General features: G+C 37.2%; 1 non-coding gene across 1 annotated transcript; it reads left to right on the forward strand.

Moving 5' to 3' along the window:
• The first annotated feature begins 14097 nt into the window (after window positions 1–14097).
• On the forward strand, window positions 14098–14204 carry LOC145128056 (small nucleolar RNA R71). The gene has a single exon (XR_013716658.1). It is a non-coding gene; the product is annotated as a small nucleolar RNA R71 (small nucleolar RNA).
• Window positions 14205–14429: the final 225 nt, after the last annotated feature.

The following is a 14429-nucleotide window of genomic DNA, read 5'->3' on the forward strand; positions in this document are numbered from 1 at the left end:
CAATTTAGTAGCGAACGAGGTCATTCTTTGGCGTATTAGCGGTGCTATAGACCCTAGATTGTAATGGGCATTAAAAGTAGTTAATGCGAAGTAAAACATATAGTAATTACTACGTTCAAAATGTCTATATTAATATATGTATTATATATTAAAAATAGTGATGATAAGTGGTGCTAGCGATGTATAAATGATAATAAGTAATTACTATGAAGTATAAAAGATGGTAATTACACTTTGTATTGATAGTAATAAGCGATGTTTTTTTTGTTTGGTATGAAATGTTTGCATGACTAAATATATTGTATGAAGTATGTTTGTTTCCATACCTATGTGCTTAAGATTGGTTCACTGTGCTGATGTGGACATTTGTTTCTTTGTTTGTTGATTTTTCCTTGCTTTGGTACAAGTAGTGTGATTTATGGCCTGGTGAGGTTGGGACTCTTTTAGGTAGTTACTTATAATATTACCTTAGTGATGATACTAGTTTGAGACTTGTCGATGATATTTCCTTTACACTCGTTTTTGGTACTTGTTTTGGTATCGGTTTTGCAAACTTTAATTATGATGAGATGATTTTGAAAGATTTAATTTAAGTAACGGTGGTGATGTTTTCTAATGAATAAATTAAGACTCACGTTGCTATAATCTATGAGATGATGTTTTTAAATAAAAAACTGAAGTGAAAAATCACGGTGTTATAAGTTCGTATCAGAGCCATATTGTGAGCGAACTGAATACAAATGTCGGTGTTCAGACTCACAGTGTAGATTGGCTTAATTAGGTTGCTTTAGGTTCTTAAGGGGGGGGGGGGGTGTTGAGTGTTTTATGTTGTTTGTTAAATGCCTTATGATTCCTACTCTTTTTAATATCAGAATATCCTCTCTTCTTTCTCGCGGATCCTGTAATCGTTAATATCGGTCAACATTTAAGGAAATGGTTCCATGTCTAAGAAACAACAACCATGGAGCAGCAAGAAGTGGTCTAAATTACCAAAAAGGATTGAGATAAGTTGCATTTCCAATGTCTCAAGTTGCTCGTGACCCACAAGCTCAGTTATCCTAGAACATTCGTAGTTCGACTAGTGTTGTGCGTATTGGGAAAATGGAGGATCATCTTACTGGGTGCTTGGAATGCACAGATTCAACAATCATTACAAGTTTTTGGCTTATCGTTGGTCACGTCAGAGTAGAAAAAGAACCTTTATATAGTTTAATGGTTCTAGCATGTTATGGAAGTTGGAAAACGAAATAGGTGTACAGGCCTCTAACCTAAACCGAGGAAAAAAGGAGACTTCATGGTAATGCCAGAAGCAAATATATATATATATATATATATATATATATATATATATATATATATATATATATATATATATATATATATATATATATATATATAGGTGTGAACGTTAGTATTGGGCCCGTACTATCATAAGCATGACATATATGTTTGGTACTGGAGGAACCACAAGGAAACCTGAGGATTTGGCGGACGGTACTCATAGCTGGAATGGAGGTTGTTATGGTAGACCTTTATGTGTTATCATCTTTTGTGCTCGATTTGTGATACCAAATAGTCTATTGAGTTCTGCTTTAGACATGAGGTAACTGTAGGAAATTATGTTCTTGTGCGGGAGAATTTGATGGGTGTTCGATCGTGATTTCTAGTCACACCTTTCCTCTGGCTTTGATTCCGATCGGGATCAAGTCCTTCGATGTTATCCTTGGTATGGATTAGTTTTCTACCAAACGAGTTGAGATCTTGTGTTACGGAAAGTGGTAAGGTCATACCTTATGATCTGATGAGTCAAACACATAACGTGTTGTCCACCAACGCCGACACCATCATCAACTTGATTAGCGACAAGATGATCCCCATGATCTTAGTGATCGTTTTTATATTAGGTAGATATACTTTGTAATTATAGAATATATATCTGATCCGTAATCTTAGTGATTAGGATCAGACTTTACATAGATTAGAATATATCCCTAAAATAGTTGGATCTCCATTTCTATAATCGTATATAGTATACTATTAGGGTTAAACCCTAATAGAGCTTTGTGCCTCACTTTGTGTGACTGTTCTCTTTATGAGAACCTTTTTTTAGTGAAAACGTCTTTGTGATCATCCTTTCTCTTCTGTTTGTTAGTACATAAAAGTGTTCCTTAGACAATCCAAGCTGTGAAGAGATTCCGAGATGAGAAGCCATTCCAAGATAGTTACGATTTTGAACTTACATAGTGCTTCCGAGATGGATAAGTGATTCCTAAATTACTTCTCAACCAAGATGATGATGATGTTTCTGAGATTGTTTCTTATCTAAGATATAAAGAATTTGAGATCACTCCTCATTTTGAGATTGAATGTTATTTCAAACATGAAGTGAAGATTCAAAGATGGAGACTCCGAGATGAATAATTCAGTGATGCACTAGTTTCAGAACTTAGTCAACTTTCCTTGACAAGAAGAAAGTTCTTTTTATTTTACTCAATTTTTAGTATTACGTAGAATTAAATAAAATCCACTTTATCAGGATTTTGTTCACTAGTGCAAGTTTCTCTTTATTCAATGTATTTGTCATGTACCGACTCCTTTACCTATCAGAGCATTCTCAACCTTGTTCTAAAATAAGGGATCTGAATAGAAATCTTACAAATGGATCTTACACACCTCTTTTGTGAATCTAAAAATCCTTCACTTCACTCTCAATATTTCTATCATTCATCTCTCATAAATTCTTCTTGTTCTTGATTTCTTTACTTTGTTAATACTTTACTTTATTTGATCTTCTTGAATAATTTGTTAATGTTATTTATTTTTAGTCTTGACTGGTTTGACTAGACTTGACCGATCTTAATTACTACCAAGCATTGATATTATTGATTAATTCAAGATTTGTGTTTGCAAACCTTGTCCGTGCATTTTAATAGAGAGTTATTTTAATCTCTCACAATTGGTATCAGAGCCTAAGTGGTTGTCCTTTGAATCCATAAGATCATATTATCATTGATTTAAGATTACCTTGGTAACTTAATCATTTTTTTGTTTAGGATAAAAGTTATTATATATACCACTTCAACTCTAATATCATAATACCAATGGCTGCTTCTAATCCTTATCAACAAATGTATTCAATGCAAATTGCAAATAGCATGGGTTGCCCTTCATGTGCCCCACTAATAGTTATTGAAGGGTATGATCATTGGAAAGTTAGAATGGAGAGATTTTAGGTTGGAAATGATAATGGTGAAGAGATATGGAAGTTTGTGAAAGAATATCCTCATGTTCCTATAAGACAAGTTTTTAGAGATGTCGTTTTTGTTATCATGGGTCAAGAAGAAACACGTCAGGCACCTCTCACTGCGAATGACATCGACAAGCTCCAAGCAGATCAAATCGCTTTCTCTGAAATGGTGTTTGGTGTTCCATCATCTCTCTTTGAACACATTAAGTTGTGCAGGTCTGGAAAAGAGATATGGGACACAATTCAAGACTTTTTTAAACGTTCAAAGAATATGAAGGACAAGCGATTGACATCCGTTGTGAATGACTTCGACACTTTCACAACCATTCCTGGTGAATCTGTTGCATCTGCATCAAATAAGTATAGGACCGTTGTGAACAACATGATTTCTCATGGTGTTATTTGCACTTCGCTTGAGTACAACATGAAGTTCATCAACAGTCTAGGCAAAGGATGGGAGAACATCAAATCGTTTCTTCAGAGTAATGGATCTCTAAAGAAGTTAAAGCTCTATCAGTTGTTCGACGAACTACAAGGCCACAAATCCAATGTTGGTCAAACATTGAGAGAACTCTCTGGAGGTCCTCTCACACTTGTTATTTCATTTAACCCACTAGTTCCAAACCCAGTTACTTCGGATCCCTTTGGAGCTATTCCCTCCATTCCATTTGTTAAACCTACTCAACCTGTTTCGAACCTTCCTTTGAAGATAGATCTGAACCAGAAGCCGCTGCTTCTGAACTTCGTTTCTAGCAAGAGTTCACACTTCTCTTAGTGAAATACAAATAACCATAAAAAACAATACCACAAACGCTATCAAACTCCTCACCAAAGCAACCCTCAACCTTATCTTAATCCAACTGAAAAACCACCTGCCTATCGACCCAAGATTCCGAATCACACCATGGAACCTCAAGAAGTTCCAAAGTTAGCCAAACCAAAGATTGTATGTCACAAATGTGGTCTTGCTAACCAATATGCCAAGGACTTCTTGGCTGAAGAGTCTCTAAAACCAAAAGTGAAAGACACAGCTTATTATACTCGACATGCTCAGGAGTTAGCAGAAAGTGAAAAGGCTTTTGTTACTACTGTTTCACAAAATGTTGATGGGTATTGGTCACCGGGTGATGAGAATGAAGGAAATACGGGTAGAAACTTGTGTTTGGTGGCTAAACAAATGATTGAGTGTGATGAAGGTTACCGGTCCTTAGGTTCGGAAGATGGTGATGAAGATGTTGGACCATATTACTGCTACATGGCATCCAACAATCCTCCTAGGCGAAACATCATCCAACATGTAAGATCTGTAAACACTGACAATAACTTTGATTTATCTTTATGTGAACCTTATCTAACTCAAATACAATAAGATATGACAGTTATTGACAAAGATTATGAGTCTGCCTTAGAAGTTATTGAGAAGCTGGATAGTGAGTTGACCCGACTTAGACTACGATTTGAAGACCACAATATTAAGATTGAATCATTAGAATGAGAACTTGTAATCGCCAAAGACGAATGTAGTAATTTGAATGACAAATGTGAAATTTCGATTAGTGATAGAAATCTTTTGGTTTGTGATAACAAACGTGTTAATGCTAAAATCGATAGTTGATATAGCTTTATTGATGTTCTTGAAGCTAATGAAAAAATGACTCACGATTTTCGTTATCCCTAGTCCAAAGAACCTGGTCTAGGAAGCAAAATTCCAAAACTAATTCCTCGTCCCTTAAAGGAACTTCAAAATTTAATGTTTATGGGAGACATTCTGAATCTAACTTATTCAAATACTCCCATCTCACCATTGTCGTCCCTTCATGAGACCTCAGACAAATATCAATCCTTGATTCCTGACTTCAAACCAATCACTGTTACATGTCCCGATTTCACACAATTTTCGCCTCTATTATCCATGGACCCGAATCAATCTTCGGAACTTCCACATAGCACAGGTGGTACTAGAGTTTACATTCTGAACTCTGCTCCTCCAAACAATTGTGTTATTGAGGAAATCATTCCTGAGACATGTGGACATGACTTGGACCAAACTAACTCATTTTGGGTGTCCTTTGATAGTGATGTAGATGAAGAAATTAAATGTTATGATGGCTCATCGTCTGATTCTATTGTGTCAAACTTTCTAAGAGCACTTTAGTTCCTATCAAGCCTTGTTTCACAAATCCATCTGTAGGAAAATCTTCTAATTCAACATCTGACTCCAAGAAGAAACCATGGTTGAACAAGAGGGACATTATTCATCCAAAGAGTGAAGCTAGGTGTGATAACCCAGAGAATATGTCACCAACCACTGTAAATATTTAATGATGGGATGTAAAAATATAAAAGGGACATCCATGTAATCACACAATATATTTTAATATATTCAAATTTTTCGTCCCTAATTACGTCAACCACTAGGCTAAAAAATAAGTCTGCAAAAATACGTGTCACTTGGAGAACAGGTTAACAGATTTAGACTCTATAGGTTACCACGATTCCAAAAATATAAATTTTGTAAGAATCGGACACAATATGGGTGAGATATGTCATTTATGGTAAATAAATATCTACCGTACTTAAAAAGTTACAACAACGGAAACTACAAGGAGATTAGTCGAGTTTTGGAAAATGTCACTAGCTAGTCAATCGTAGTACTACTTAAAGTAGGAATTATGAGGCAAGGAACGCCTAAAACGGACTTCATATGAGAAATTTATGATTTTTATAAAATCAAAAAGGAAATAAAAACACGTCAAAAAACGAATGTCAAAACTAGACAAAACGACGAAAAGAAAAGTTGTAGAGAATGACGAGACCTACACGGATATATAAGAGTCATCGGGAACATATTTCGTATGCAAGAGTTACGGAATTTCAAATTTGAATTTTTACCATCGCGCACTCGCACGTAGTGCGCCACGCGCACTGACACCCGAATGCGTCGAGATACGGGATGATGTGGAATACTGAGATGAGGATACATGGCAGCATCGTACGGTTCATGTGCAATTGCACGGTGTGCAATATGTTGCGCACACTCCAAAACTTGCTATAAATAGGAGGTTTCGGTAACTCATTTTCCTCATCCCTCTCTTCCGTTTTATATCTATATCGCTCCACGTGCCACCGCCCCGAGCATCTCTCGAAGTGCGAACTTGTGATTTCTACCCTACTGCAATATTTTCATAACTCACAAGTGAGTTCACGGTCCCATTTTCCAAACCTTTTCGAGGGGGGGATACATGTGTAAAATGAAACTTTACATAATTATTACTAATTGTAGTTAGATAATTATGCTCATAACATTAGGATGATAATATGTACGATAGTTACTCTGCCCAAACTCTTTAGCCAATATTATGCCTAGTTATGCTAAACCACTATGATAGATGAGATCATACCTAGTTGTCATGCTGTCCAGTTGTCAGGAAACATTAGAACTCGTTATTTTAGCCACCCCTTGGATAAGCTTAGTGATGTGCACGGAAGTACCCACTAATTTTAATATTTATAACCTAACAAACTTAGACTAACTATGCACTTATAGGCAGTGTACCTAGTCAGATTACAGTATAGCTTAGGTAAGTCGGGTGTCGATCACAGGGAACGATGTTCTTAATTAATCTATTTACCACTAAATTAATCTAATTATTAACAAGCTAAAAGGGTTTTTTTATCTAAATTTGCAAGTTTAGATGAACTTAATTCTTTAACAAAAACTTAATCAATAAACAAAACACTTCTGTTAGTTCGAATCCGCTTTCGCTCAATGGTTATACATTAGTTAGGACTATTACTGTTGGTTACCAATTAAAGAAGTATTAGCAATTTAGTTCTAAATATACTAATTATTAATCAATTCATGTAAATCTATGTATGGTCACACAATAGTTAACACAGAATCAATTATTAAATAAGATTGGAGCCATAAAAGATTAATTAATCAAAACACAATTACAGTCATAATATGAGTTCTCTAACACAGCTTAATTCAATGATTCAATTACTTATCTAAGATTGGTTTGATCTTAGCTCTAATAAACTAGCGTTCACTATATTATTAGGTATTCAAATTCATGCAGATTTGTATTCACTAACTACACAGAACAAGAATTTAAAGCAATCAAATCATTAACTAAAGCATGCTAGGTAAAATCAATCAACACAAGCATATCACCAACAAGTAAAGTCAAATCTAATGCATTAAAACCATGAGTTCCAGCTTCATCTAGCTAACAGAAGCAGCTAGATTTAGCTGGACATACTAACAGCTAAACAAACAAAAACTATAATCAAAGACATGTTTAAGTGTACCAATCTTTTAAACCAAATTATGAACTTCTTCTTCCTTGGTGTTAAAACCCACTTCCAGGTCTTCTTTTCCTCTGAATTTCATCTCCAGGAACCCTTCTAAGTCAGCCAACCTCTCAAAAGTCGTAGGGATCAAGGATATGTATAATATTGAATTTCTCCTGATTCACCTCGTGAATATTTAAGATTCACCTCGTGAATGCGTAAATATCCGTATACAACACGGATTCCAGATCCGCGATGTTTATCTTCCAAAAGCCATACTCACCTCGTGAATCTCATAATATTCACCTCGTGAATGCGCCCTTTTTTTGATTTTCTTGTCTTTCAAGCCTTCAACCTCCAAAGTTCCATTCTTTAACGCTTTTAGTCCCTTTTCTTCAAAATGTCTTCTTTTTGGCTCCAAAATATAATTTAACCTTATAAGTACCATTATTCTATACAAATGACCAAAATATATATAAAAATGTACTTAAATACTGCCTAAAAATATGTATAAATATGGCAATATCAAAATACCCCACACTTAGGCTTTGCTTGCCCTCAAGCAAATCTAACTATTTTCAACTTACACCTTTATCACTAACATTACATAGAACAATCCAATTCCAGCTCAGCCATTATGCCAAGACCTCAACGCATGCATTTGTGTCTAAATTTTTCCTAAGCAACCCCCCATACTTTAAATACTCACAATCTTCATAAACACTCGCCCACTTCTTTCGAACAATGCTCATTTTATGCAACCCTCCGAATCCATCCCCAGAAATCTTACTAACCTCAAGGTATATTTGTAAAGCTACCCAAGCATACATAAACTAGAGAATTACAACTTTTAAGAAGATACCACAACTTGGAGCTCCTGAATTCTTCTTTTCTTTGACAATTGATCTTCAATTTCTTTGAATTCACCATCTTTGTGTAATTTTGATATCTTCAACTTTTGAAACTTCAGAATTTTTGATCTTTGATCTTTCTTACTTTGATACTTTTATGCTCCAAAAATTCTTCAATTCTTCACCTTTTTGGTAATTTCTCTTTTTTTTACATGTGTCTCACTTTTCTATATCACTCAAAAACCTACATGCTTAGGCAAGGGCGCTTAACTTCAACCTTTATTGGCTAAGACATAACTTTCCTGGATACATTTCAGGTTTAGGCTGCTAAACATACTGCATCCCTCAAACTAAGCGAGGTTATGTTTTTGTTCCATGATTTCACTAAAATAAGGGAGGCCACAAATGCATTATAACGTATATCGGCTCAACTAAACATTTGAGCTCTTATCGGATCATTCCATATAACACTAGCAACTAGAGTTCAAATTATTATTACTAGATTTAAAAATTCCAAAATTTCAAAATTTACGAAATTATCTAGCAATTTACTTTTTATGCCCCCTACCCCACACTTATTACATACAATGCCCTCATTGTATGCTTAAAATAATATAAAACTTAAGAGAAGGGAGAAAAAGGAATAGACTCCCCTCGGATAGTGGCGTGAGCTTCTCCAAAAGTGTGGTGGAAATATGCATCTTGAATACAGACTTTGAGAAATAGAAACTTGGATCTTGAACACGTGAGATAAGTAATGTACCGGCAAAATAGGGGGTCGAATCTTCAATCTTTAACAAATGTGGTGCAGAAAAATGTTCAAAATGGACAAAACAATGTGGGAAAGCATACGCCACATTGCATGGTAGAGACATGAGCCATGATTATCTTCATAATATTCCCAAAAAGAATGAGGGTGAACCACATAATGAATATGGAAAAATAAGACTTCTTTTGTGAAAAATACAAAGTCACGACGTGATTGTATTTAAATTCACGAGGTGAATTCGATGTGAAGCGGGTTCTGGGAAGTCACCATATACTGACTCACGAGGTGAATAACAAAAGTTTCACGACGTGCAAACTTGAATCCCAGAAATATATTTCTTCCAACCTTTCTTTCAATTCTTATATTCAACCGCATGTCTTAATAGATTAAGACTCTTCTAACCCTATTATTTTGGACTCTTCTCTCTAACTTTCTTCTCGCTTGACCCACCCCACACTTAATTCAAATTATGGGTCCCGACTCTCGACTTTAAACACTCCCGGTTAAACACATACGAACTCATATCCTTTGTATGAGCTCCTAGCAATTCTGAAAAATAACAACCAAAGAAGAGAAAAGTAACATAATATCTTAATAGTTTTACAATCCAAACAAAATAAAACCAAACCAAACAAAATTAAAATAATCAAAATAAAACTAAAATAAACGATCAATCATCCTCATCATCCTCATTCGCTCCGCTAGTCCCGGCTCCTTCTCCTCTTGGCATCCATAACTCTTCCCACATAGGAATAAAAGGGCAATGAGGCGGCACGGTGGGTGGTCTCACCACATTCATATGAGAGAACATGGCTTCAATCATTTGGGTGTTATAAGTCATCCCACCGCGTAAATTATCCAAGTAAGAACCCACCCGGCTTTGGAACGGGTCGGTGGGTATTCCACCCTCATATGGTTGGGATCGTCCCATTTCCCCCCGGGTTCGCACGTTCCTTCTTCGAGGCCTCGGTTGTTGTTCGGGCTCTTCCGTCGGTTGGTTCTCACCCTCACTATCGCTGTGCGGTATCCCATAATGCGTCCCATAATTAACCACAACTCGCATGGTCTCAAGATATCCCATAGAAAATCCGTTCCCTTGTTTACACGTAAGTGTCCGTGTAATCACGGGGACGAGCACGCCATAAGACTTGGCTAAGCGGGTAACAAAGTGGCCACCACAGATTCGGCTCCCGGGTCGGGAACTTACTGCATACTCTGCCAAGTAACGAGCTAAAAAGTAGGGAAGATTGCAACAAAACCCCGGTTGTAAAATAGACCACAAGAAAAATAAATTAATCTTGGTGACCTTATCTCCAAATTTTTTATGGTGGATGGAGAATGTGATTAGCCTGTGCAGAAAACGGTGAATGGGTGATTTGATGCTGCTTTCTGGTGACACACCGGAGTTGAAAACACCAAAAGCGATATTGCTCCAAAAGTCATATCTCGTCATTCCCCCGGAATAAGTACGGGTAGCCTCCCGTAAGAACATAGAAAACTCGGGGGTCACGGTCTCTTGGGCCTCATATAAACCCATCCTCCATGAGAATTCTACCAAACTGCACTCTCTATATTCACCTCCCAAACGAAAGACCAACGCTTGTGAGTAGTTAGGGTCTTGGACATTTTCATGGAACACCACAGTAGAAAAGAATTCAACACACAATTCCTTGTAAACCCTTTCTTGGATGGAGAACAAGTTACTCCATCCCTTGTATGTAAATGAATACCCGTTTCCCATAAAAGTTTTGGTAAGAAACGGGTTTAGTCTTTCAACTAGTCCAACCTCTTGAAGCCTTTGCCAATTAACTATTGGGGCAATAGCAAAATCCCTTTTGTGTAACCATCCCAATCTAGTGTTATATCGGGCGAGCACGTCCCTAGATATATTTGTCGGGAATACATAAAACGGGTGCAAATTAGCAATCCCGCCTTGGACGTTACCAGCCTCACGTCTAGGTGCCATTTTTCTGCAATAAATAAGCAACAAAAACAAAACCAAATATCCCTTATATTAGTTAATTCTCAGAACAGTTTTTGGTGATGCTCCGGACTCACCTCGTGAGTTTCATGAAACTCACCTCGTGAGTTCGCTATTCACAGCGAGAAATGGTCTCAAAAATCAGAAATCGGGACTTAATTTTGTTGTGAGGGTTTACTCATAAACCATTTTTAAGCATAATCAAGTAACATATGATGGATGAATAACACATTTTGGGCAAAATTTTGACATTTAAGCATATGAAAAACCCTAGCCCCTAAATCAACAAACTCGTGGAAATCAACCAAAAGAAATGCAAAATGTTTACCTTAAAGGAGAGATTACGTAAGCACACGAGTAAATTATGTTTGATTAAGGCCAAAATCGGATGGGGGGACCAGAGGACCGTCTTCACTTCGTGAGAGTATAAAAGTGGGTTGGTCAAAGGATTCTGAATTGTTTATGCTGTGGTCCCGTGTTTTCAAAACTCACGTCGTGAGTTTATTCGGACTCACCTCGTGAGTTCTGTTGGGCTAACTTAGCTGGCCATCTATTCGAACAGTCTTGGGCTAATAAATCTATTGGCTTAAATGTCCCACCCCGTATATGTTATGGACTCACGAGGTGAATTTCTTCGTACTCACCTCGTGAATTATGTCTGATTAAAAAGTATAAGCCTAATTAATAATTCTTCTAATTTCACCACTTAATTTAGGAACACCACATTCAACTTTTTACCACTTAGTTTGGATGATTAGATGATTGAATGTCAAAAAATGCGAAAACTAAACGAAAAACATAAAGGAAAAGAAAATTCAAACCGAGCTCGGGTTGCCTCCCGAGAAGCGCTTCTTTTTTCTTGGAGTCATGAGCCGGACTCCTTGTCTCCTACGTTGAGTTATCTGAAGAGTCCACCACTAGGATCTTTTGTTCCTTGAAACTCCTCTTGTAAGCTTGAACACGTCTTTTATACGCCTTTTTCGAATTTTCCTTTTTAGCTTTGACCTCGTCTTCATCAAGCTTCCTCTTTGTTCCTTTTGTGCCCAAGATTTCGCCATTCTTAATCTCAATAATATCCCTTTCTTCTTTTACCACTGGACTTTTTACTTTTGAAGTAACCTCCTCTTTATCACTTGACATCTCATCATCCTCTTTGCTTACCCAAGAAGTGGGATTTGTGTAAGTAATAACTTCAACTAAAAATGGAACGGATGCTCTCGGTTTTGTTCTTTTAACTTGTTGAATTGTTTTGATTTCTTCTTCCATGAGCTTCTCTAATTCTTCAAGTTCATTCTCTTCATCAATGTTGAAAACCTCTTCTTGCGCATCACTCTTTTGGAAACCATCTTCTATCCCAAAAACTTCTTTTTCATCTCCAACTCTCAAGGTGAGCATGGATTCGCGTATATCAACAAGAGCTCCAACAGTGTTAAGTAACGGGCGACCAAGAATAATTGGTACATTGGGATCTTCTTTCATATCCAAAACCACAAAGTCTATTGGAAAAACGAATTTCCCAATTTTTACTAAAATATCTTCCACAATGCCCCGGGGCTGTGTCACTGAACGGTTTTCCATGTGAATGGTCATCTTTGTAGCCTTCAACTTCTAAATATTTTATTTTTGATAAAACGAGTAAGGCATCAAATTTATGCTATCCCCTGAATCGGCTAAAGCATAAATCTTAATATTATTCCCAAACTCACGTGGAAGAGTGAGGCGTCCAGGATCCCCCATTTTCTTAGGTATCTCTCCCAATACAGCTTTTGAGCTTTGTTCACTTAGAATCACCTTAGAATTCTTTTTTAGTTGCTGACGAGTGTCTAATAAGTCTTTTAAAAAATTTTCATATTCGGGAATTTTGGATAACGACTCGACAAAGGGCGTATTAATCGGGATACCCTTCACGTGCTTAATAAACTCTATATGCTCTCTTTCCAGTGGACTAAGGGCAGCTCGAGAAGGAAACGGTAGAGGCGGACGATAAACCGGAACATTTTCTGAATTGTTCAATTCAGATCGATCCCACGACGTGAACATAGACGGTTCACGACGTGAATTCTGTAATTCAGCATAATTTCGACTTTCGATCTTTAATTTCTTCGGCTCTGGTTCGGGCTGCCTTGGCTCTACTTCTAATGCTTCTAGGAACTCAGATATGGCCTCTTCTTCAGTATCTATAGCCATTACATGAGATTGGGTTTTGTTTTCCGGATTTATCGGGAATATCTTCTCATTAACCAAAGTGGTAAGTTGACCAAGTTGTACTTCAAGATTATTGATGGAGGCTTGCTGATTCTTTATTAATGCCTGCTGCTCTATCATTATGGCGTGATGATTCTTCATTATAGTTCTTTGTTCTTCCATTGCAGCGTCAGTGGCATCATGTCTTTTTTCTGAAGCTTCCATGAATTTCATCAACATGGTCTTTAATTCTGATTTCTTCTCAGCTAGTGGTTTCTCTCTTTGGTAGAAGCCCCGGCCAGTTTGCCTAAATTTCTCTTCTTTTTGCTTCTTGTATTCTTCGTAAGGCAGCCACTCCCTCTTCGGTTTTCTCCAATCTTCATCATACTTGTCCCCACTCGAGTAGCATAATTGGGCTTTCTTGTTTCCATATTCATCCATATTGCAATCCTTTGTCAAGTGTGGGCCACTACATCTTTCGCAACCAACTCGAATTGCATGAATTGATTGGTCCATTTAGGTCAATCTCTTATCCATAGTGCTAAGCATTGCCATTACAGCAGCCATCTCTTCAGTCTGTGTACCTCCATCGCCTTTTACTCCATCACGCCCTGGGTTGTGATACTCACGAGAGTGCCTTGAAAAATCTTCAATCAGCTCCTTGGCCTGATTTGGGTTCTTCTTTGTTAGTGGTCCTTGCGAATCAAGGAGTTGTTTAGTCATGACATTCACCCCATCATAAAATATTGACATTTCTTGCTGAATATTGAGGTCATGTTGAGGACAATTCCTTAACAACCCCTTGTAGCGTTCCCAGGCCTCGTACAATGACTCCCCCGGATTTTGCTCAAAGGTGGCAATTGCCTTCTTGAGTTTAGAGATTTTGGAGGGTGGGCAAAACTGATCTAGAAACCTCTCACGCAAATGGGCCCAGGTGGTGATTGTACCGGGTGGGAGTGCCTTCAACCAGTCTTTTGCTGCTCCCTTCAAAGTGACTGGTAGTATCCTTAGCAAAGCTGTCTCCTTCGGGATATTGGGAGTATTAAAATAATCCGCAATATCGTTCACCTCGTCTAAGTGTTTGAAAGCATCCTCGTAATC

The sequence above is a fragment of the Lactuca virosa genome, chromosome 7, assembly GCF_052849685.1.
Source record: "Lactuca virosa cultivar CGN04683 chromosome 7, Lactuca_virosa_CGN04683_v6, whole genome shotgun sequence".
Classification (NCBI taxonomy): Eukaryota; Viridiplantae; Streptophyta; class Magnoliopsida; order Asterales; family Asteraceae; genus Lactuca; species Lactuca virosa.